Source organism: Phodopus roborovskii, unplaced genomic scaffold, assembly GCF_943737965.1.
Source record: "Phodopus roborovskii unplaced genomic scaffold, PHOROB, whole genome shotgun sequence".
Classification (NCBI taxonomy): Eukaryota; Metazoa; Chordata; class Mammalia; order Rodentia; family Cricetidae; genus Phodopus; species Phodopus roborovskii.
This window is the reverse complement of record NW_026126469.1, coordinates 27,579,667-27,605,497: the sequence shown is the minus strand read 5'-3', so window position 1 is coordinate 27,605,497 and position 25,831 is coordinate 27,579,667. Positions and strand designations below refer to the sequence as shown.

The window sequence follows — 25,831 nt, the reverse complement described above, 5'->3', positions numbered from 1 at the left end:
TGATAAAAAACAGATGATGGAACATTGTTGGTGAGATTCAGAGACCATATCCTCTGCCTCATCAATAGATTCTAAACTTCTGGCTAATCTAACCTCGCTGCAAAAGGATCAACCTTTACTGGTAAGCACCCCGGTCCTTCCCTTGGCATGAGCTCACTGCCAAGTGAGCTGTAGAGCTCACAGTTCTACAGATGATATTAGATGTCACCATGCATTTCTTACACTCTGAATTTGATACAAAAATCTAAGTGCAACTAAACCTTTTCCTGCTATGACAGCTTTATGGATGTCATTCAGTTTGGAATTTAGGTCAACATCTTTTTGTGATGACTGGTTTGGAAGAGCTTCTTCTGTAGCTGAGAGCCATTCAATCATTCACATCATTCAATGCTTGCCAGCTGGGGACAAACCCTTACTAGGTGATAACCTTCCACACAATGGGTACTCAGTGAATATATTTGCAGGATGGAACTAGCTTTGCTATAAGGAAAAATGGGGTATGCAATAGAGTTCTAAATGAACTTGAAAGAAGACTAATAGATCTTGAATGTATGGTCAAAAAAAACCCACAAAAAACAAAAAAACAAAAACAAACAGGTATCTAAAACAAGTGGGTTTTGATCTAGTTTCCCAAGGGAAGTAGTAGAAATTTCATTACTCAGGCCATTTTAAACTAGAATAGACAAAACACCAGAGGAGTGTGTTGAAATATGCGTAGTCTGTCTGTGAATTAGTGTTTACTTTCAATATAATTATATGTGAAGCAACACTGCAATGGGAATTTTTCATACACATGAAAGTTATGGCTACTATGTTTCCACGCTGACCATATGTTGCACATATTGGTTGGCGTGGCTATGTATCCCTACTGCCCTCTAGTGGATAAAATGTAAGGCCTACCTGATTAGCTGATCTGAGGAGCTACTACAGTTTGGGGGGTATATCAATCCTTAATCATTTAGGGTAGAAAGAAAATAGCTGTGTTGATGCATTTTCCATCAAATTATAAAATTGAAGGGCATTAAAAACAACAGAGTCAAACTCTGTAATTAAGACTGCCATTTAATGTTTGTTCGCACACGGTATTCATTTCTGTGTGTCCCTGCCAAAGATCCATTGTGTAATGTTGTCCTCACATGACATTAAAAACACCAGTTCCCTGGAAAATGTGAAAAAGCAACTGTGCTGCCTTGAAATACATGGAGCTTACTTTTGGAAACAGAAAATTAATACAGATGCAGGAAGATAATTTGGAACACAAATAATGGCTACAAGAAACTTGAAAATAAGTCCTGCTCCTTCAATCTGAGCAAGCATATCAGTAATCTATGGGGTGTGCTGGCTGTTACTCAGAAAAGAACAGGCAAATGGGCTTCAGAACAGCGCCAGTGGTTGGAGAGAAGGCCAACTAAACATGCTTCTTCAGCCATGGGGCAGGAAAAGAAATCCAAACCAACATTTGGTACTTTAGCCTATATTCAATGCCTTTACAGTTAGGATGTTTTTTCGGGTAAAGAAACCAGAAGCTTCACCTCCAATAAAGAGAGGTACAGAGCTGCAGAGGCATTTTGCATTTTGTTATGACACAGGATAGATGGGAAGGCAGGTCTCTTTGTATCACATTAATTTTTTCCCCAAGAACCTTTACAGTTTAGACACTAGTTTCATTCCCATATTTAACATGTTAAATATGTCTCCTAAAATACCAAGTGGAAATAACTGTATGGTCTTCCCTTGTCCCCATAACTGATAAACCAAGCAGAATGAACACAACTCAAATGAACAGAAACATGTCCTATACCTCTTGAGTGCTGTAAACCAATGGCTCTTTCCACCAATGTGCACAAAGAAATGGACTCACTCTTTAAGTGTCATGACTGATTAGAAACTGGTGATGTGAGCAGCTGCAAGTCTCAGGGGAGGGTATCTACCATGGGCACTTACCAGAAAGTACCCTTTGAGCAAGTGACAATTTTCATATCTGTGATTTGGTAAAGAAGCAATGGTTTGGCAATCCAAAGTGGACTCTAAGGACTTTTGGTCCACTGCAAAGAAACCAGCAAGATTACTCAGGGGGTAAAGATGTCCATCTCCAATCTTGAAAACCAGAGTTTGATCCCAAGAACATACATATTAGGAGAAAACTTGACTCCTGAAAGTTGTCCTGTGACTTCCATATGCATACCATGGCAAACATGCACTGTCACTCATACATACTTGCACATATGAGCACATACTCATATACAATGGATTTAAAAAATGTAAAAAAAAAAAATCTCTAAAGCCAGCAATTGACTAAGAAAAAGGTATACTCTCTAATCTGACTTGAGAAATGTTATGGAAGCTCTGTTTTCATCTAATCAGATTTTCTGTGTAGTCACTGGTGTCTCTACAGAGAGATGACTGGAAGCCCCAGGAGAGCTGAGGGTAAACAGTAGGGCCACAAGGAGGAAACAGAGTCCATTTCCTGCTTAGCACCAAGGACAGAGCTGTCAGTAGAGAGAGACATCTTGGAGTTCTCCATGGTGTTCAACACAAAGAAATCAGTGTTGCATTTTAAACCCAAATCTGATCCCCATTGTGTCTGCAGTCAAGAAGGAACTGTGCTCTGCTGCCTCTGCACAGGGCAGCCACTGGAGCCAAATAGGATTCACTCTGAAGAAAAAGGTGTTCCTCCCTCTACCTGTGCACATGGGGGAAGAATGGTTGACACAGGAGAATGTTGTTTCTTTGACCCTCCTCTATTACTTCTCTGCTGTCTGAAAAATCACAACTCTCCAGAGAAAAATAACCAGGCTTTCTTATGACAAGAAGAGTCCATACATTTCAGCCTTAGCACCTCTGGGGCATGGAGATTGCTCGGGGGCACCAACAGGCAAGATAATAAGCAAAGACAACGTCTAAAGCAAGTCCTGCTAGAGCAGTCTGCAAACAGAGCTCTGCTTTCCTCCGGGTTCTGGCTTTTACAGGGTGAAAATCACTGTTAGGTCCTGTAGCTAGCTACATAGCAGAGTCTGAGGAGCCAGCCCCACTCCTCATCTTAGCTGTGGCTGCATCTCCCTTTTTCTGTCCTGCAGAAGACAGAGGCAAAGAACCAGTGTGAGGAACAAAGTTCTTGGCACAGTCACCCAGCACTGAAAAGCAGTGTCAGTTGCTAAAAACTCAGTCAAAGCTTTTCCCACTTGACTGTTAGCTAGACACTAACCATTCAAAAGGAATTCGATTGCCAGGCAACTTACTTTTTATCAATTTTAATGGTTTTTCAGTCTTTTATTTTTTAAGTTTCTTATATCCAGATGAAAGCTTAGCAAGAGTAGAAAGTAAGCTGAAATATAGACTTTTGCCAGCTCAGGACACATGCTCACCAAATGGTGAAGTCCTCACTCACAACCCCAGCAAGACATGAGGAGCTCTGTCTGCCCAGCAGCCTTTCAGAGGCATTAAGGGCAAGAGAGAAGGTAAGTAATTCACTATGCGTCCCCATTTCTATAATGGGGAAGGACGTCTTGATACATTTACAATACTCCTCTGGGGATATTTCATCAGTTATACCTAAACTCTAATGGACAATAATTGATTTGAACTTTCCACTTAGCACAGAGCTGTAAACAGCTTCACTGCAGACGGCAGCAATGAGCCGGCGTTTTGTAAAGTGGAGAGAGATTCAGAAAAGTTTTGTACTGGGTCATGCCGTAGCCTAACAGCTTTTGTATCCAGGGAAGAAACAGTTTGTCCTCCTGGTTTTAATAGCTAGGCTAATAGAGTTTCAAGCCTGCAGTAGGTCTAGGTTATCTTTGAAGGCATTCCATTTCAACCCCTCACTATTATGACGGTTTATAACCCAGTCATAAAGACACACTCCTGATCTAGACACACATCAGGACACGCTCGGAAGAAGAACTTTCTGAATGCTAATTTCTTGGAGAAGGAAAAAATAAGACATAAAAGTCATTTTAAAGCTATAATGTATGTGTGTGTGTGTGTGTGTGTGTGTGTGTGTGTGTGTGTGTGTGTTAAAATCTCCTTGAGTCTGGTAGACTAGTTCCGCAGGGAAAATACTCCCCTCTTCTAAAGTCCATCATCTTGTTGACACAGTCTGCTTCTGCCCTTATTCATTTCTGGCCCATCTTAGTGTACATTCACGGAGTGCTGAAGCCTACTCTACAGCAAGACACAAACTGAGCCCCTTACCAGTCCTGGTGACTGTTCAAGCCGATAAAATTTTGGGGACTTTCTGCTCTCAGAATCTGCTCTCTTTCTTCCTCAGGCATGACAAACAGTGTCCAGAAGGGAGAGGTCTTTCTTAGACTACTCAAACTTCTGCTCAAAAGGTGACCTGACTTTTCTGCTTGTCTTGATGATGGGGAGGTGCGATTTCAATGGGTACAAAGCTCACCTCACAGCTGGGCTCAGACAAAAAAGGGGGCAGAGGCCCTTTTGGAATAGTTTCTGTTACCTCCCTAGTGTCAAAGACCTGTGAACTAGGACCTTATGTAGTAACCTATAAGCTTACAAAAGGCATTTTAGTCTGATGTATGAAGAACACAGAACACAGCAAGATGATTCATTTTATGAACAATATCTAGCTGATACTGTTTACTGTATGTGAGCTTAACATGGAATATGAATTTTCTGGTAATTTAGCTGGTAAGATTGTAAGAGCAAAAACATTCTACCCTCAACTGCAGTTCCCTTTCTAGAAATCTACAGAGAAAACATGAAACAACCATGTATTTGTGTAGCATTTTTTCCCTAGAAAAATTAATCGTCATTAAATTAAATTGAATACAGTTTGTTCTGCCTGGTCCTGAAAATCACTCTGTTTGTTGATCATGATCACCAACCCTTCCCTGCTTTGGACCCTTCTGCTGATTATGTAGATGGAGCTAAGCAAGGTACCCAAGCCTTCCACAGCCTCGGTGTTTCCCATTTCTTATCTGTGGACAATGATGTCTGTACATTCCTATTTACTTACTGAGAAAGTGATGAAATTATGGCACAACCTACTGGAAAGTGGGGTTACATATGTTGGGTCAGTCTCCTTGACCTTTAGAGCAGTTGACCAATGACAGAACAGGAAGTGTGTTTCACCCCCTTGGATAGACTCCAATGTGGAAAGGTCATTTTCTATCATTTGGCTGTTGTGGCTTAGCCATACCAATGTTATTCTCTAGGCAAGTCCACCCCCACAATGATAAAGGCCAAAGGGCAGCATTTAAAAAACTGAATCTTAAAACCAAATCCAGCACCCTCCAATTTGATTGAAGCAGTTAATGTTCACTTAGCCTGCAGATGAACCCCTAAGTCCCTCTTTTAACATCACACTTCCACAGAACACTTTAACCCCAACATTTCATACAGTGGTACCTAGTGACTACACATTATTCCATCAGTGATTAACAGGGTATGTAAATAGACTGTAAGACTGTAAGGCCTTAACTGTGGACCATTACTCCAGTGTATCAGGTTTGTCTTTCACAAATGTCACTAAGTATAAACTGTTTTTTTTTTTTTTTTAAATAAAATGATGCAGCCAGATGCCTTTAATCAGAACACTAGAGAGGCAGAGGCTGGTGGATCTTTGAATTTGAGGTCATCCTGGTCTACGTAGTGAATTTCAGGCCAGACCTACATATGAGACCTGGTTTTTTATTTTTCTTAAAAATTGGGTATATAACTTAAATTTACTTCCTTTTTTTTTATAACAACCTTGATATTCAAAGCTCCATAACTCATAAGAATGGGAAAAGATTAGCAGAAAAGGTTCAGAACAAAGGTCAAAGAACTTTCTCTCCTTGCCTCAAATGTTGAGAGGTAATCTGGGAACGGTCATCTGTGAGATGAGGGGGTTGTGTACCCTACTCTCCCTACATGGAACTCAGATCAAACATTTGAAAACAGGGTTTTGAGAGTGTAATGAATTTAATGTTCTGGCATAACTCAGAAGCCAAGCCATACAAAACATGGTGATGTCCCACTGTAAATTTGGTGAAATATACTTGGTCCCCATTTACCTGTGACAATTTAAGTCAAGTGCTTCTGAAAGGCAGGGTCAGTGAACCAACTGAAGTCTAGACTGGCTTTTTCACAAAAGCTTAAAGAATGAACCGTGGAGCTTCTCTTGAAATATTTTTCATGAAAAGCCTGTTGAGGATGCTAGGATTGCTCCACCCCATATGCGACGTTGACTGTTGACTGCTGTCACAGGGAGTCAATGCTATATTAACTGCCTGGTCTCCTTATTGATCATGCTTTCTAAATGCTTGCTAGAGGTCAAGGAAGCAAACCTAACTCCTATGAAACAAGTATGAGATTTCTCTGTTTGCTTTTTCAAGTGACATTTGCTGATTTTTTAAAAACAGTCAGCTGTATGCAGCTATATTCTAATTGTCATATGAAAACCTTAATTCAGGGACACATCTTTTAAAACAATGTATTATTCAGCAACCTTAGGTAAACATGCAATTTAGGAGTGGAAACGATGCACACAGAGACAAGTAATCATAGATACAAAGCATGCTGAATTTCTGTGCCATGCACTTTACACCCCAACTCATCTCGCAGGGAAACTACAGAGGGGGCAGAACCATTTCTATTATGATAATTCACAAAGGGAGGCCATATAGATATGCATGCTAAGTCTCTCCCCACCTCTCCATTTACATGCCAGGATTTCAACTCTGCCACACTGAGTCCCTTCATTTAGCCAATTAGTCCTTCCAACTTCACGTAATGCACGCCAAGAAGAAGGAGAAATACAAGTGCTGACGTTCGCTGCTTTGAAAGTTGCTATTCTAATGCCAAAGCTGCCTCTTGAGCAATTTCCAGAATGTATTAACATGGGAGCAAAGCTCTATTCCTAAAGACAGGGATCACATTATGCAGGGGAGCCCCCTTCAACATGGCACAATTGCACAGCATCTCTCCCATCCTCTGCAAGACCTTATGGTTACAGTTTAGTATGGGCTCAAGTTTACGGCTCTTACTAGGCAAACCTAGGAGGTCTTCCTGAAGCAAAGGGACCAATTTAATGACAGTTAGCAAGCAAAGCATGGCACATTTTCTAGACCACAGATTGGCCAAATCCTTGCATTGTGGTGCTGAAGAAAGGCAGTCAAGGTCCAAAGCAAACCAGTTTCTCAGTTTCGATTACACTGAGGGAAGCTCCAGTTTCATTCTTTCTCCTTTTAAATCCACTAAGCCTAGGCGCACTTTAAATTATTTTCATTCAACAAGCACTCTTGCGTTTTTCTTGATATTAAGTTGAAAACAGTTGCAAAACTATATAGCTGTGTTTGTGAGTGTTCTCTACACATGCTTCAGATTGCAGTAAGTAATAAAGGATTCTCTGACTTACTTGAGACCATTTACTATGCTGCTAATCATCCTGCCCACAGTGGTAGGGATTTTAATATTTCTCCCTGGCTCTCAGCAATGGATTCAGGAGAGCAAAAGATGCACAGAGAGACAAGTAATCATAGCTACAAGCATGGTAAATGCCTCATTAAGGAGACCAGAGGGGGCAGAAACATTTCTACTAGATTGTGTTAGCCCTTTCTACTCAGATTCAGTCCTTGCTTTACTTGTGATGTGCTTGAGTCGTTTCTGGAGTTCTTTACTGAGGCAGGGAGGCACAGTGGAAGGATCACTTAGCTATGATCAAAGGCTCCACCCTCACACCCTAGCCTTTCTGTAAGTTGCTCTACTTTCTTGGACCAAACCACCATTTCTCTTTTGTAGGCTTCCTTTTCTCCCATTTACAGTCTGGGTGGTGATGAGTGGATCCTGTAATGCCCTTTCTAACCAGCCTGCCTGCATATCTGCCTGCCTGACTGCCTTCCCTCCCTCCCTCCCTCTTTTCCTCCCTCTCTCCTTTTTTTTTTTTTTTTTTTTTTTTTTTTTGCTTTTCCTTCTGAAAAAGCTTAAAATGAATTCTTTCTCTGCTGTTGGCTTTTGCAGTTTAAATTTTTGGCTCCAATTATTCTTTCGGTGATTTCCCCAATGTCTCCTTTAGTAACTCCTGAATGTGCTGTCTGTCGCTCACAGTGCCATTTTAGGACCATGGCTTTCTCTTCTTAGATTCATACATTCAAAAGACTCATTTCACTTCATCTTTTCTCATAGCCCAGGTGTGTTAACTTGGTTAAGTTGACTTGGTTAATGCCTCCTTTGCAGAATGGCTGTTCTGCTAGCACCTCAAATTCTACACACTAAGAATCATCTGTATTTTTAAATTACTCTGCTAGTTACATTATGTGTCACCATAGTCTATGTCACATCCAATGGCCCAATCTTTTGCTAAAGATTCACATTTGAAAAGATATTACTTACATATAGCTATCAAATATAGAAATATTCCCAGACTAATCTTAAGTTAAATATACCCTAATTCACTATTATCCTTGGCTGACTTTGGTCACACTATACCTAGGATATGAAGAAATACCTCCACATGTCAAACCTACTCTCCATGGTCTGACTACTGTCATTCTGTCTTCAGTGGATTTCTAGGCTACTTTACCCCAGTTGTAAATTCTAGACTCCTATACTGAAAGTTCCCTGTAAGCGTGTTTGTTCTTCTGACCTGTCATCAATTGGTACCACTTGGGTTCACCTCAATTTAGTAAGTGAGTCACCACCACCTTCTGGCTTCTCCCCTCTGACAGCCTATTCTCTCTATCTCTGAACTTTTCATACATGGGCCTACATCTATGAAATACTCCCTCATGCACTGAAGAACATCTTGCTTTCATTCAAATTACAACTCAAACTGCACTTGTGCTCAGAGATTTCCATGATTACTGCTAGCTCTCTAAATCAAGGTAAGAACTACTCCATCTGCCTTTCTACACAGCATCTACAAAAGGCACAGTGCATTTTGAATGTATACTGGAGTTGCTTATGAATTTATGAAGGTAGGAGGACATACAGTGGGCTCTGAATACCATTCAACTATTGACCTGCAATTTTAGTCTTGATTTCAACTTACTGTTTAAAACAAACAACAACTGGTCCTGTTTTAATACTTTAAGCTGAATAAAGCAATTTAAGCCTCCTGAATTTTTAGAATTGTCAACTGCTATGCACACTTCAGGTACCAGTAAACACTTGTTGAGTTGGAATCCTCTTAAACAGTTTACTGACTGAGGTAGGAGGGAGCAATCAGAATAAGGTGGTTAACATAAATATTCCATAATATCATTTGAGTGCAGAAAAAACAATACTGAAATGAAAATTTCTCAAACTTAGCTTACTACCTTGTTTACCACTGTATTGATAAAAATATTTCTTACAAGCTTTGATTTTAAAATACTGGATTTACACATTAAGAATTAGACACTAGCAATATCTAATAGCCTGATTTATTCCACTGTAATATATCTGTCTAGAGAACATCACCAGGAATACACCAAAGAAATATGCCCCTCACGGGATCAACTATATAAAAAGACAGAACACATCATCAGCACAAAAATCATTATCCATCTAATTTCCCCCCTTCTAGATGGCTCCGGTGAGCCCCTCGATCATTACTGACTAGGGTTAAGGTAGACCTTAATGGATTAATTAAGCAACAGCAGGACTGCATTGCAGCCCAGGGAGGAGGAGGTCCTGGTGCAGAGGAGGGCAACACCTCTGTTCCTCTTCCATTCACGTGTGGGAGACTGACTTCCCCCAAGGGCTGTCCCTTTACCCTGTAAAGTGGTCTCCAAAATGAGACTGGGTGTTTGTTTTCTGAGTCTTCCTCTTAGCACTCATCAGAGTCTAGGGCCTGGGTGTTTATTGAATTTTATCATAAAATATTAAATGTTAAGACTCTTCTTCAGGAATGTGGGGGAGCAGTTGGGAGAGAGGAAAGGCAACAGAGACAGAGTGCTTATTTGGATTATCTGAAAGCACCACCCAGGGCAGTCAGGGCCAGGACACAGCATATTCACAAAAACCAAAAGGAAGAAATGCCTAAAAGCCATAAAGTCATCTTGCATGGGGGTGGGGGATATTTACATCCAAAGGCACACGCTGAAATGGAAACTTCCAGAACTGTTCCTTTATGGAGGATGTTCAAATTCAAATGTAAAAGGAGAAAAAGATAATCCAAAATGCACAATTTAGAGTCTTTCTCTCCTTGTAAAAAGAACAGAAAGGAGAAACTCCAGCACTGAAACACACTGCAGTTTACTCTCTATTTCATGAACCAAATCAGCATATTAATGACATAAAAACCTTTTCATGACAGAGACAATCAGGCTCTATCAGATACAGCATTAAATATGCAGGCATCAAAAGGGAAAAGGCAAGCCACCAGAAAGGAATGACCCTGGACATGGCGAGGTGGCTGAAACGCACCGTCATCAGCATCTAGCACACCCCTTTGAGTCCAGAAGCTATACGAGGACCTCATTTCAACCAAAGAAGTGTTGCTTCAGTGGAGGCCAGAGCAAGGGACTTGGTCAAGTTTCGGTTTCTTTCCATGGCATTCACCTATGACCTCAGCCTTGCAGATACAGACTGACAAGTACTCCAGGGAGTTGCTGGCTAGCTAGTCAAGCCAAAATTTTGAGGGACCTTGTTTGAAAAATGAGATGGAATTTGCAAGAAAGATGTTCAGAGAGATGGCACCTGTTTCTATGCCTGATGACCTGAGTTTGATCCCTGAGACCCACATGGTAGAAGGAGATAACTAACTCTCGGAATTTGTTTTCTGCGATTCTCATACCTAGGCACAGGTGACCCCAAATAAACACATAAATCCATAAATATGTAAACAAACATAAATAAAATAAGGTGGAGTGCAATAGAGAAGGATACATGATAACCTTTGACCTCAACATATACAACCCCAGGTGAGTACACCTGAACATACATGTGTACACAATGTATACACATATGCACCTTACTACATACACAAATAACTAAGTACCCACAGCTGGAACTTAGTTATTTGAGTCAGTCAGTAAAGAGCTTGCTGTATAAGCTTGAAGACCTGAGTTCAGGACCCCAGCACTCATGTTAAAGATGTGTGCAGGAGCACATCTGTAACCCCATGCTAAAAATGTAATGACCAATAGATCCCTGGAGCTCACTAGCCAGCCAGCATAATGGGTTAGTTCTAGGTTTAGTGAAAGACACTGTCTAAAAAAAAATAAAGTGGAGAGATAGCAAAGATAACTGATGTCATTACATATAATCTTGCATGCACCCAGATATATAAATGAGTGCACTGCACATGTATACACACTCGCACACATACACACACAATTACTTTCTTTCTTACACACCCACACACCCACACACCCACACACCATAAACCTGTATAAGTTTCTAACATCTTAGTGGTGCCAATTTGTGATTTTTACAGTAAGGAAAAAGTAGCACTGTGTTCAACAACAGCATACTTCTTAGAAGCACATGCCACTTCTCACTAGGGCTAATGGATGGGATTCTGGAGTTGAAAGGATTTCCAGAGAAGGTGATCATTTAGCCATTTTGTAATGAGGAAACAGAGGACTTGCCAATGGTCAGAGAGGTAAGTACATAGCTGGCAATCTCAGCAGCAATGAGTTCAAAGACAGATTAGGAGTTATCAGAGATCTGGTTGAATTGAGTCCCTTTGGCCTTGTATTTAAACAATATCTTATTTGAACAGCATATATACACATACATGTACACACAAATATGTAGAGATGGAGAGGTATGTATATATGTGTGTAAAATATATTGTGGGGCAGTAAACATTGAAAACTGAGTTAACGTTGTTGTTATCATGGCCAGGAGTTGCTGCCTAAATAAATTTGTTCGTTCAATAAACATTTGTTGAGCCCCAACTTGTGCAAGCATTATGAAAACAAAAACACACAACTAGACAGATTTTGTTCTGTCTCATCAGAATTCATAATATATTTGTTTTATATCATCTGCACAATAACTACCTCAAATGGCTATAGGCAATTTCCACTAGATTAATACCAGTCATGATCATTACTTTTGATTCAGGAGAGAAGGTATAAACTGCTAATATTTGACTCAGACACTGGAAATAACCTGGGAAGTCTCTGTTACCTCAATCTAGAGGACAGCCATTGCTCTCAGCTGTTCCATGGATGTGCCTCAGAACCTATTCCAGATCCAAAGCCCCCCCCCCCCCCAAGAATCCCCAGAACAGAACTCTCTGACTCTTGCTGCTTTTTTACTCTTCTGTCCTGGGAATGCAGGTAAAGGTGAGGGAGACTGGGGACAAAGCAGGGACCTGACTGCAGCCAGTCTCCAAGTCAGTCTGCTTCCAGCTATACTGTAGTATATGGCAGAGAACAATGCCTTCCTTGTGATAAACAAAAGTTCAGTGGCTAAAACCTAATGAGTATCATTAACTTAATCTAGTTAATGAGAAAAATTGCTAGCGGTAAACTTGAGATCAAAGGCATGACCACATTCCCCAACCATCCCTCAGAGGGAAAAAGGACGGAACAGCACATGAGTACCTACCATGTTTCAGGTGCCATAGGCACGTATATGCCACCTCATTTAATCATCATCATACAGACCGTTCAGAGAAGCGATGATCACTTCCCTTTCTTCAGGTAAAGAAACTATGGCACAGTGAGACTGTGCTTTGCTTAGACTCACCAATCTAAAATGTAATTTATGTCATTCACATTTGGATCAACATTTGACCTACACAACTTATATTCTTTGCAACCACTACTAAAGAGGAAACTCAAAGGTGAGAAAAAATATAAATACCACTGGTGATCTTTTAAGCGAGCATCCATCCCAATGCTAATTTAGTACAGAAGTTAGCATAAGAATAAACACATATTTTCAGCCATTTTACCATTTAAACCTGTTAGCATGAACACACTAACATTAGACCCACCCAACTATGTACAAAATTCAAATGACTCATGTTTAAAAGGCAGGTTTTTCAATTCTGTTGGATAATTTATCTGACACAAAATTTTCATGTAATCAGTGCTTATGGACAAGCATAACAAACAAGCAAACAACCACCCAAAACAAAACTCTCCAAAACCGATACCAGAAAACCTGTGCCAATCCTACAAAACTGTGGCCTGGTTAATTCTGCATTCAATACCAGTAAATAAGGATTTGGTTTCAAGACCGTTTGAAGGTGAGTACACAGCTGGTGCTATCCAGGACTGACATTTTCACCTTATCTACTTACCTTGTCTTTTACAAAATATAGAAAGGAAAAGCATCTGAGTATTCTTCCACATGTAAAGGCCTACAGAGAGAGGTCATCGAAAGCAACCTCAGATCCCTTGCTTAGTGGTAGACTGTCCTCTCTCATGAGCCCCTCCACACATGCAAACAATTTCAAATGTCTTTATCTATTCCTTGCAGGAAAGAAAAAAAACTGAAAATGATATAGAAAAAGAAAGTGAAAAGGATAGAAAAGGATGGAAAGGAAAGGACAGAAAAAGCAAAGAAAGGAGTGTAGTTCTCAGACTGTTCAAGAACTTAAGAAGATGGTAAAAAAAAAAAAAAAAAAAAAAAAAAACAAAGTACTTAGAAGCAGCCTTGACAGTAGTACCTTGGGCTCCAACTCTGATGGCCATCCCATTTGGGGCTCTGTGGGCTAAAAAAGAAAACTGGACAGGGAATGGAGGCTAGTTCTAAAGAGCCATCCAGCCCCCTTTCCACCATAGATGCAGCAATTCACAATTATCCAAGAACCATCATGGCGAAGTGTGGAGGTGTATGCCTGTGATCCAATCACTTGAGAGGTTGAGGCAGGAGGACTGCTGTGAATCCAATGCCATCCTAGGCTAAATAGTGAGCTGAAGTCCAGTCTGGGTATGAGGTATAACTCTGCCTCACAAAAACAAGAACAAAACAACAACAGAGAAATTCTACAGATTTCCAGAACACAATTAAATGCATGTAAAAGGTCTATTTGAATATGAAATATAATGAGCAGTTTTTATTAGTATGTTAGAGCCTACTATTTATAATTATTATCTACTCATGATACCATGATAGGGCACTGATACTTGATAATCAGGAGTTGTCAAAGAGAGGAGACAGAGAGAGAGGGAGGGAGGGAGGGAGGGAGAGAGAGAGAGAGAGGGAGAGAGATCATTTCAATTGCTTTGCTAAAGAGGCAAAAAGGGAGTGAAGTAAACAGCCACGTTACCCTCTAGCAATCAATGGTACACTTGACCGATACCCTAATATCAATGACAAAAATGTCAACAGTCATGTTCTATGACTCTGGGTATTTGCACAATTTTTTCACCATCAGAACAGAGATAAAAACAGGACTTTTGGATATGCAGCTTAGCCTTTTAGATTAAATTCATGGCTGGCATTCCATAGATTCATGCATGTTAGAATTAGCACTCACAGAAGATTTTTGGGCAAACTGTACAAGGGAGACAAGTGGCCTAAAAGGTATAAACAGCACCCAGACCCTGAACTGGTCTTCTACCATGGTGCCTGGGCTATTGAAGGCCATGGAGAATGAGGGATATGTAGTTCGGCTCTCTCTAATACAGACAGCACAGGGAACCACACACTTGTATTTTGCTAACGAGGAAGTCCCAGTGGAAACGTTAGCACTCAAAGACATTAATGTGGATTTGGGACACTCCCTGAAGGATTTTCATTCCATTAGAAAAGAGAGAGAGAGACAGAGACAGAGAGAGAGAGAGGGAAAGAGAGAGAGAGAGAGAGAGTGAGTGACAAATATAATCCGGCTTTGATATATTTAATGCTGTTTAAAGTGAAACTACACCCATTTACCCCAGGCCAGGACACTGAGAGTTCAAAAAGTGAAGTATCATTTCTCAGTGCAAAAAAAAAAAAAGCTTGGAAAATATTATGTGAAAATTAGTTTGGCATGCATCTTTGAAATTTTAGATTTCTGGGATGAGCAAATGGGTACAGTTTTCTTTTAACTGTTTTTGAACACCATGTGTTGAGAAGAAAACAACAGAATGGCAATTGCTCATCCAAAATGCTAACTTGTGGCATGGCACAGTCAAGATGGCCCGCCACAGCCACAAGGCAGGTGCGTGCTATGCCTCTCACTTCAGTAGTGCGTACACCACATGTCCCTGCCTTCAGCAACCTCTTGCATTTGCTTTTGGAACCTTTTTAAGGAGGGACAGTAAACATGACTCAACAGAATGCTAGCTGAGGAGAGACTGGCTTTCTTAGCTTGCTGCTAGACAGGCTTGTGGAGACAGAACCTACGATACACTAGAACAGTGTCTGTTATAGAATTCTTTGCTGTATCATTTCCTGTGACCCAGGGTACTAGCTTCAGATCACGTTGGGCTGATGGAATTCAGTCAGTCTGGAGAGCAAAGGGGACGCTTTTGCATGGAAATCTGCTGCTTCATTTGGACTGAGTCATTGTTAATGGCAGGCACTATAGAGTGTCTGTACCTTCACCTGTAGGTTTAAATCATAGGATGTATAACATTATTTGTGTAAGGATGCCAAAGCTTCCTTAAACCAGAGCTATAAGTCTAATGTGTTTTCTTCTTCTTCTAGGAACTGAAAGGCTTATTTATATAGATAGCTATGTATCCATTTTTTTTTAAAACGGTCCTATGAAAAAGAGAAGACACCTCATCTCACTAAGAAAAAGTCATTTTACATCTGCCCTATGGAAAGTCTGAGAAGGAGGCCAAGTTATAACTCAAAACTATTTCTGAGTTCAAATTATAATCCTAGGATCTCCGTGCTATGAGATAGACAAAGTATGAAGGTAACAAGGTAGTTGAGACTCAATATGACTGTAATAATGAGAAGAAATGGAAAAAAATGCTTGCTTTCTTATGTTACTTTAACTAATAAATCAATAACCACTCATTTAAAAAAATATACCATGTGAAAATATGAAGACTGGGGAAGAATGCTTGGCACATTGCCTGTATTCCAGTTACTTTTGTGGCTGAGGCAGGGGACTGCATGAGTCTAGGTGTTTAAGATTATTTTCAGCAACATAGCTAAGCCACAGCAAAACATACACGAGCATGTAGTAGTGGCAAGGAATGACATCTTTAAGCTATAAATTAGGAAGAAAATAGAAATACAAAACATCTGTATACTTTACAGATACCATTGAATTATGATCTCTGTGGGCTAGCTTTTGGCTAGGCATTTATGGACTTCAGAAAATGATATTTGTTGCTCAAAATTCACATGCCACTGGTAATTCTATTTATTTAAATCACAATATTCACAACATATCTTTTACTTCTTTTTTTAAAAAAAGATACATTTTTAGTATTTTAAGGGAGAGGGAGCGAGTGTGTGTGTGTGTGTGTGTGTGTGTTTGCATGCATGTGTGTGTACCTGCAGAGGCTCTTGATGCCCTGGAGTTGGAGTTATAGTTTTGAGTTGTCTGACATGGGTGCTGGGATTTGAACTTGGGTCCTCTGCATCAGCAGCAAGTGCTTTTAACCACTGAGCTATATCTCTCCAGCCCTTATCTTATACTTCTAATGATACATTCTAGGGGGCTAGAGCTAGGTATGTTTATAAGCATAAGATAGAAATGTTCACTAGCATAGAACAGATACAATCAGTGTCATGTGTGACTTATAAATAAGTATTTTATCTGTCCAGAAGAAGTAGACCCTCCTATTTATGGGTCAGCCCTTTGACAGACATACTAAATGGATCAATGCACAAAAAAAAAAAATAAGGCATCCATATCAAGCTATGCTAATAGTCATCAGTGCACATGGTGGGCTATTTAGGAGAGGTACACAGGTATCCCAATTACCTTTCATAGTAGGTGGTTCTCTAGTTAAAGTTTACCAAAGCAGGAATGGATAAAGTGAATGTAACCTGAAGGCCAGCCAAGACCAGTGTGTCTGCATCAAGTCTAGATATTTATGCAGTTATTAATACCATGTGAGAAGTTAGCATTCTAATGACATCGTTTTCTTCCTGTGCTGGTGTGAAAAGTTCATTCTTTTACCCATTGAAGAGTGATGGGAGGAATAATTCAGGTCTTCATCTTTTCAAATGAGGCAAATACTTTGCCCACATAAATTGCCCTTGGTACAGGTATCAAAATCTTTCAAAATAGTAACAAATGAATTCTCCCCTGATATACCCTAAGAGAATGGGTGAGCACCCATGTTTCCTGGAGGGAATGTCAGTGGAGTTTAGGAGTGGAACAGACTGAGATCCCAACAAGAAGGGCAGGAAGAAACAGAATTCAGATGTCCTGGCTTCTAGGTCTGTTTTTTTTTTTTAATTATAATAACCTTATTTCTAGATTTTTTAATTCTTTATGAACATTTTGTCTCTTAACATCTTGAAGAATAGCCTCCACCCCACCCTCCGCATGTGTCTGTGAGTGTGTGTGCACGTGCCTGTGTGTGTGTAAGAGAAGGGAGGATGGCATTGCTGGTGTGCTTTTGTAAAGAATTCAAGGTTGTCTGGCTCCTCAAAGAATGCAACTGGGAAAAAAAATCCTACTGTTTCCTCGATTCCATGGTGCTTACATTTGGACAGAATTTTCTTTTTCCACCCTCAAATACAGTATTTGAGACAATCTGCCCACAATGGAAAGCTTTTAAAGCATCACAAGTATAGGAGAACCACATCAGAATTAATCTCTGTGAAAATGGAAATACAGGTACACAGAAAAAGTTTGGGAAAAAATGTAGGCATTTAGGCAGAAGGTGTCTGACAGGTATCCCGATTTTGTGGAGTGGGACAAGCAAAGAAACACAAAGGTTCCAGGAAATTTACACTTCCATGCAATGTGGGATTGTGTTATCATGCTTTGAGTATAATTTTCTCTATGGTCTGACTGCAAGAACCTAGTATTGACCACTAAAGGGAAATTCAGGCCTAGCTGTGGCTAAGATGAGGTACCCCAAGCTCACTGGACTTGACCTGATTGGTGTTCAGGGTAGGCAGGAGTATTTTTATAATACTAAAATATATGTTGTATTAGGAAAAATAACTCTTAAAGTTACAATTTTAAAAGCAAAATGGAAGAGGATAACTACCATCACCTTCAAACACTTCAGTACTTGCCTGGCTCTGTTTTCTTGTGTGGATTTCTCTCTGTCACCTTATTTTTTCTTCCTGAATGATGAATGTCTGACACGGTGCCCATTTTCTATGTGGTAATACTAAGGTTCACAGGTTGTGTGACCTTTCTTGGCCACAGAACCAGTAGGGGCTAAGCTAGTATTCAGATATGAGCCACAGGACACAAAGCCTGTGCTGCATGCCGTGCCTTGCCAGGCCAGACTCCATGTGCTTTTCATGGCATGAAATCAGTGTTGGGGGAATTCTGCCCAGCATCTCTGGTTAGCAGAGTGAATCGCTTTTATCATTTGCCAACATGTCATGGAAAAAAACAAAACAACCAAAAAAAAATTTTTTTTTTTTAAACTCCTGGCTCTAGATTTCCTATCGACCACCTGAAGTTTGGCTTGGTTACATATTATTTGACAATCTTATGAAAAGTCTAACGAGAATAAAGAATTTTTCATTTATCCTAGATTTTACATTAGTTAAAAATCTCCTATTCCTCCATAACAATGTGCCTGGGGAACTCTCTAGCAGCCAGAAATGAATCTGAAAATGCTGAAAAGACAGAATTTGGGCCTATAGACCAACTAATGTTACCAGCTGTGAGTCGGACTGAACATCAGTAATACGATATTTCCTGCTACAATTTGATTTGGTTAAAATGTGTTTGAAGTTCACCCTTTTATTAACTAGAATTACCACCTCCTGTAACTGGAGGGCCCCTGAGAACAGGCTGCTAGTGCAATCCAACCCCCCAGCCGTCAATGGTGCATTTCCTGGCAACAAATACTATTACATTGATAACTACAGAAATAGGTCAGAATGTCTTCTCAATAGTTGCTAATGTCCCCCTAATGCCCTACAGTATTCTCCCTTTAAATCTCATGCTAACATTTTCTCTGGAATTGTAGGAACAACAGCTAGCGGAGAGAAATGACTAGAAGGGAAGGCTGGCCTCCTCTCCACACAGCCTGCAACTATGGAGAAAACAGGAGGTTTGAGGAGCTCACAGACCCCAAACTCAGTTCCACTGCTAAATTTGAAAAAAAGCTGGATTCCCTCTGAGACAATTACACTCTCAAATGTAAACAGGATCCTGTCCCTATCCCCACCAAAATGACTGAGTTCAAATTGGTGAATTGCTTACAGTTCGATGGAGACCAGCTTCTTGGTGATGTATTTAGGTTTTAAACTTATTTGCACTATTCTTATAGCCTTATCTACTAAGGCCTTGGTTGGCTATCTAAAGTACAAACTTATTTTCATGTAAAATCAACAAGTAGTATTGTGGTTTATTTTTCATGAGAGACCCTCAGTAACCATCCTGGAGTTGATTATTTATCTACAATTTCTCCTTTTCCCTTCCTGGGAAAAAGTTTGCTTTTCTGAATTTACTTCCTCTGTGTCCACAGTGAAATGAGGTGAAGTGAGCACATCTGCTCCCATTGAGGAAAACTGCTAAGCCTAGGCAGTCTAGTTTGGCTCAGAAGGAATAACTACCTACTGTAGGCAAGATGCTTGTGATGCCCCTTGTTAGTGAAGTACATTTTAATTTGCAGAACTTTGGAAACCCAAACATCCCATCGTGTGGTTAAGCCACTCATGTCTTGATGCTTTGGCCACTTCAATTCCAACAATTACAGCAGTGGAAGGAAGTTTTAAATTGAAACTGGGGGAAGGAATAGACACAACTTGGGGACAAGGGAAGTTGTAGAAGGGAATCAGATTAACACAGAAACGTGGGCTCTGTTGGCAAAGGAGAAGGTGACAGGGATGGTCAAGACCAGAAAGGGCTTAAGTATTCTTTGAGTTTTTAGTGGGGGCTTCTCTGGGTCTGGTGACCCAAGGAAAACCTCACTGGGGGAAAGCATGGATTATCTATCAGCTATGCATTTGGACTTCCGGTGTTTGTGTGGTTGTGCTGTTCCTTGTTGGGAAGCAAGCAATCATTAAAAAGATTGCCAACTTCTGGGAAGGGCAGGTAAACCCAATTTCATATAATTTAAACTAGAAAAAACTACCTGGCCTAGCATCTCTCTGTTGGATCCCTCCTGTTTTCTCTTCTTTTCTATTGGAGGAAATGTAAAAGGGGGATGGACAGAGAGAAGCAGCAGCTCTCCCTCACTCTGGAGTCAGTGACCCAAGCTTTGTTAGGTCAGCACTGCCCCAGGTCCTCTAGCATCTGTGGGCATTATTAGTGATAGACAGGAAGTGATAGGAGATAGGAAGTAATAGGAGACAGGAAGTGATAGGAGATAGGAAGTAATAGGAGGTAGGAAGTGATAGGAGATAGGAAGAGATAGAAGGCTTCTCTGGAGGCGGGATTTCGCCCCTAGCTTTGATAGCTATTTTCTTCTCTCAGTTATGGCTGTTTAGAAACTGGTTAGGAGCCAGGCATGTGTACTTTATGTTTCAGGATGTGGATAACCCACTTTTATCTCCCCAGAGGAATGGGACATAGCCTTGATTGGAAGTTAGAAGGCCTGGGTATTCAGAGAAGGCTGTTACTGTGAAAAGGCTCCTGTACTTTGTGCAGTCTGCTCAGATCTTATGGTTCTATAATCCACACATATCAAGGTAGAGGCAGCGATTACTGTCTCACATTCAGCAAGTTATTCTCACTAGGCCAAAGAAAGAAGCCCGGTAATTACAGCACTATTATTGTTTTTAATGAGTGATGAGGGGCTTAGTGGCTGCGGAGGCCGGAGGAATGATGAGGATGGTAGAGGACACAGAACCAGCTGGAGCATGGAAGTGGGAGGGCTTCAGCCCAAGGTTAGGACTAGAATATCAATTCATTTTCATAAGACTGATGTATTTGATTGCATGATGGTTAATATATCACCACAGGTAAGCTTACCTGAATGTAAGATAGTTTTTAAGTTTTCAGTCTGATGGCCAATGCCTATTTTAATAACAATACAGGACAAATGCTTTACTACCATGATATAACTAATTCTCCAGGAGTTAGCCTGTAGTAAAACAAACAACCAAATACCTCAAACCTCAAAAACAAGCAAGCAAGCAAGCGAGCGAGCGAGCGAGCAAACAACTTGGCTAAGGCAACTACAGAGTTTTTGATTATAAACTAAGAGCGCCTTGATTATAGTCATCTTGAGGTGTTTGGAGGAAGGAAGGGAGATGGGTTCTTTGAACCACATAACTTGGAGAGAAATCTTCAAAGAGTTTAACAGGGGAATAAGCTTCTGAGGAATCAAAAGAGGGGATCATTTTCAGTAAGAGAAGACATGTGACTGATACCTTCAGTTAGCATGCCAGGAAAGATAAATTCCAGGCAGGCAGGACCTGCTACATAATTTGTAGTGTTCAGGGCTAAATGAAAAATGTGGGGCCTTTTATTAGAAATTATTAAGAATTTCAAGACAGCCACAGTGAAGCATTAAGTTGGGCATGGAGTCCATTCACATTGGGCCTCATGCAGCAGCACAGGCTGGACACTCATAAAGCTGACCCTGGTTCTAGTTACCATTTTGTACCCAGGTATTGTAGTCCCATTGTCACCAAGATTCAAACTTCAAAACATTTACCATTGTTCTCAAAGCTCTCAGGTAACTCTGCTTTCTTAGGGTAAGAACCCCAGATGAGTTATCCAACAGAGACTAGAACAACATGGGATCTTGCCTACAGATCTGACCGATTGTGAACACACTGGGCTCCGCTTATTTGTTGGATCTGCCAATCCCTACTTTGTCATGATCTTAGGGTGCCCAGGACATTAGTGTCTGGGAACTGAATCACACATTTTTGTGAAAAATGCAAACCGAGACAGGCAGAAGTTACTACAAAGGAGCTGGGTTTTCTGGATTTAAGTCCCGATTTCTTTCTGGCCTTACCTTGAGCAGGTCTTAGGCATGTGCACACAGGTTCAGTTGAGTTATCACAATAACTCCTTTCAGTTAGGAAAAAATAGAGGAAATAAGAGAACCCTGCTCCCAGCCTGCTTATGCTAAGTTGGAGCTATGACTATATTCTCCATGGAAGCTATTTTCTCTTTCCTGTATCTTGGAAGAGGCAGGAGGACAAGCTATTAGAGGGTGGCAGTCATAACTTGAAAAAAAAATCACATTTTATCTTCAGGTCATTATCATTCCAGTGAGGACTGAAAGGGGTGTGAGGGGTGTGTGTGTGTGTGTGTGTGTGTGTGTGTGTGTGTGTGTGTGTGTGTGTGTGAATTAAGGAACCAAGATCAACAACAAAAGAATAATTGTAGCATAAAGTATGCTGAACACAGCTTCTTTCCCAGCCATCATAGTGGGCTTTACATACACTGAACCTGACCATTGGTGGGGCAGATCTACAGCTTGGGCAGATGTTAGTTAGGTGCTGATGACTATTCCTGTTCTTTCTGTATGTGCTTTTGTCTCATTTTCTAAAGCATGTTATCTGAACTTTTGCTGGGGAGATGAACGGATGTCAGACAAGGCACCAATGACAAACGAAACAACAGGTTCCACTCAAGTCTAGTACATGGATGTGTTTAGAGTTACTTTCAGTATGGGCAACTGAGAAATGGTTACTTCACTGAAGAAAATATCTTCCTCCCAACAACTGTTGACTGTCCATACATTTTCAGGAGGGGAAGGGGTGCCCAGGAACTATCAATGATCCATCAACCCCTGGGTAGGAGGGCAGCCATGGGAACCTCTCTTCCCTTCTGTGAGGGAAAGACAATGGTTCCAATCTTGTGCAGGTCTTTTGTGAGTAATCACAGCTACCCAGAGTTCATTAAGGCAAAGGCTGCATCATGCTTGGGTGTAGCATTTCACAACAGTAGCTTACTCCTATAGCCACAGTTAGACTTTGGTATTAAATCAACTAATATATCCAGGGTTCAAGAGTTTCAAAGCTATTTGTTGGCAAAGCTTATCTTCTATTTTGCCCAATGGGTTTGTTCTGTGTTCAGTAAGGCCATTAGGTCTCTTTAGTCTAGGGAGACATGTTTGCATCTCTGTACTGACACCCATTTTCAAAAGCCTTCTCTTGCTGAGGTGAGAGAGGCTCACTCATTGTTTTCAAGTGTTTTAACAATAGGTAATTAGCAGAGGAGGTCTTAAAATTTATTACAAAGAGTGACTGACCTTCACAGCAGATATATACACAAAGCCCTGGTTCGTTTCTTTTAAGACGATTCTCCCTGCTGCAAACAGGGAGCTGTAATATGTACATTTATGTATGTGTGCACCATCAGCCCCAGCAGTGTGTTGGTGAAGCAGATGAGGATAGATGGTGTTCTATTTGTTTGACAAATACACTCTTGCATGGACAGGAAGGGTAGTGCTAGGTGAATCCTATCACACTGGGGCCTCTGTCATGCTGCTCTGGAGTTGGAGCACCATTCTTGTTTCTCCTGACCTGATGTAAAATGTTGAACAGTGTAATTTTCCTGCAAGCATGTTTTACTATTTATTTCTCCCCTCTTTCTTTTTTCCTGTCTGAGACTGTATAAACTACTGGCAATTGTGTTTGTTCTTAAGTTTATGCTTGCTTTTTCTTTTTTATGAGGTATTACAGATTTTAGCCTTTGAAGAGACCATAGGAAAGAAAGAACATCTCGAAAATGTGTAATTATAAATGATGCCAGGACACTTTGTTTGAGGCAATGGTCACTGCCACATTGACGCTGATCCCTGAGATGCATTCCAGCTCCTCTTCCTAAGAGCTCTGAAATGACTCAGGGGGGAGCAAAGGCTTCTTTGAGGCAGGCTGTGCTCATCAATACGTTGTACTGTTCTCCTGAGATCCCAGGAAAGGCCAGAGCTGTGCCCTACCTTTCCATGGAACTGTTTTAACTGGGAAATGTCCTCACCTGGACATTAGGGCTGTGCCTGATCAGTCCCTGACCTTACATGGTGTGTCTTGGCTCAACTCGCATGATGGTAGGCTATTTTGAAGTTATGTTATGTTAACTCTCTGTTACCTCTTCTGTTGATTTTTTAAATTAAAAAAACAAAGCAAAACAAAAAATACCCCAAATTTCTTGCCTGTTTCTGCTTAGTGTCTACTAATGACTTCTAGTGAGTGCTTAGGAAATACAATTTTAATAAATCCTAAATAAACCCTAAAGGTAATGTAATAATGGAGGAAAACCAGCATAGAATGAATTTTGAAGCTACACCTAATAAAAATTTAATTCTGAATTTTCTTCCATCATTCCTTGTTTATTTCCAAATAGCAACAAATTAGTTATTTGTGCTAATCTGAAAAATCCAGGATCAGGATTGTGAGTTTCTTTTCTGATGGTAGGACCTGTGACAGTCTCTGAATCATGACAAATTTGAGTAATGCCTGCTATGTGGAAGTGGCTCCCTTTAAATGACACTGCACTATCAATCCCTCCCTCTCCATAGCTGCTTTTGTATAGAACGCAGACTCTACTCCAAATGGGGCTGAACCTTGGCTGTTGCCATTCCATCAGGTATCCCCTCTGAAGTTACTGCTCAGACATGCAGCGTGTGCATTTGGGATTGCACACAGTAGACTAGGAAAGGATACAGAGCTCTGTTGTACTAGTGCACGTATTGTAAGGAAGTAGCTACATAGCAACTGCTTTGCTCTTTTATATTCCAGCCAACACACTGATGAATATAATTCATAATGAACATATTCAACATTTTTTCCATCAGTTCAATACATTATTCATAAATATTAGAGATGGGAAAGACTTAGATTATGGAGAGCAGACCTCCTCTTTGCATCTTCCTTTTCCTCAGTTGTTGATATTAGCTCAAAAACCCAAACCAAAACCTAAGCCAAAACCCACCAACAATAACAAAACAAATTAAAACAACAAATACATAAGGAAAGCAATAGGTTCAAAAGCTCCCTAAGTACAAAGGAGAATCGAGAAGCCTATATTCTGGCCAGGCTGTGGGAGAGGGGAGTTTCTGTCTTTACCTAGAGTAATGCGAACTCTTCACAAGACAGGCTGGCCAGAGAGGGGTGCCATTCTCTGCCCTTGCGGTTGCAGTTCTCTGTCACGTGTTCGCAGTCTGACTCTGCAACCTGGTGTGGAGTTAGGACTCAGATAGTCCAGATAACTCTAGTTAGGACTCCGGGCAGCGATGAGAACGGCGAAGAGAAGATATATAAATGAATAGAGTTAAAACCACTAGAGGATGCTCCCTGGGATTATCTGTACTATCAAGATAGGAAGGCTCTGCAGATGCTCCTGTCTCTCTAGAGGAATAAATGCATGCATTTTAATATTCCCAGCAGCTGGTTCCTGTTGAATGCCATCAGGATGATTCAGCCACCCACCAGGAACACCAGGAACAGCAAGTGCACACACAGAAATCTGCAAAACTTTTTTCTTTTTCTTTAGTCTGGCAAAGTGAAATCCTTCATTGAATTACCACTTCCCCTAAATGTGACCTTGTTTCTCTCACAAATACCAGCTCACTCTCACATAAGTGGAACTCTGGCTGATTAAAAGGCAACACTCTTCCTGACTTGAGCATACCCTGACGTCAGCCCAGCCTTTACATGTCCACATTACCTACTTTGTTTTCATTTTCTCACTTTTCACCAACACCTTGAAGGACCAGCATTCACATACAAAAATCATTTTTATGTTTTTAGTGTTTTTTTTCCCTTGCACAATACATGGTTACATGTTTTGAAAAACAACAACGTATAAGAAAACTGTATTGACCATAAACCTCATTAACAGAGAATTACAATGCCATATTTTGAACAATTAAAACTTTCCTACTTGCCTTCTCTTCAAATTTAACTACGATTAGAGCATTAAGGGAAGAAAATGCCAAAGATGACAGCT

General features: G+C 40.6%; 1 protein-coding gene across 8 annotated transcripts in view; it reads right to left on the bottom strand.

Moving 5' to 3' along the window:
• The window catches only part of Zbtb20 (zinc finger and BTB domain containing 20), a 262,491-nt gene that overhangs the window by 83,887 nt on the left and 152,773 nt on the right, over nt 1–25,831 (bottom strand). The window lies entirely within an intron of this gene.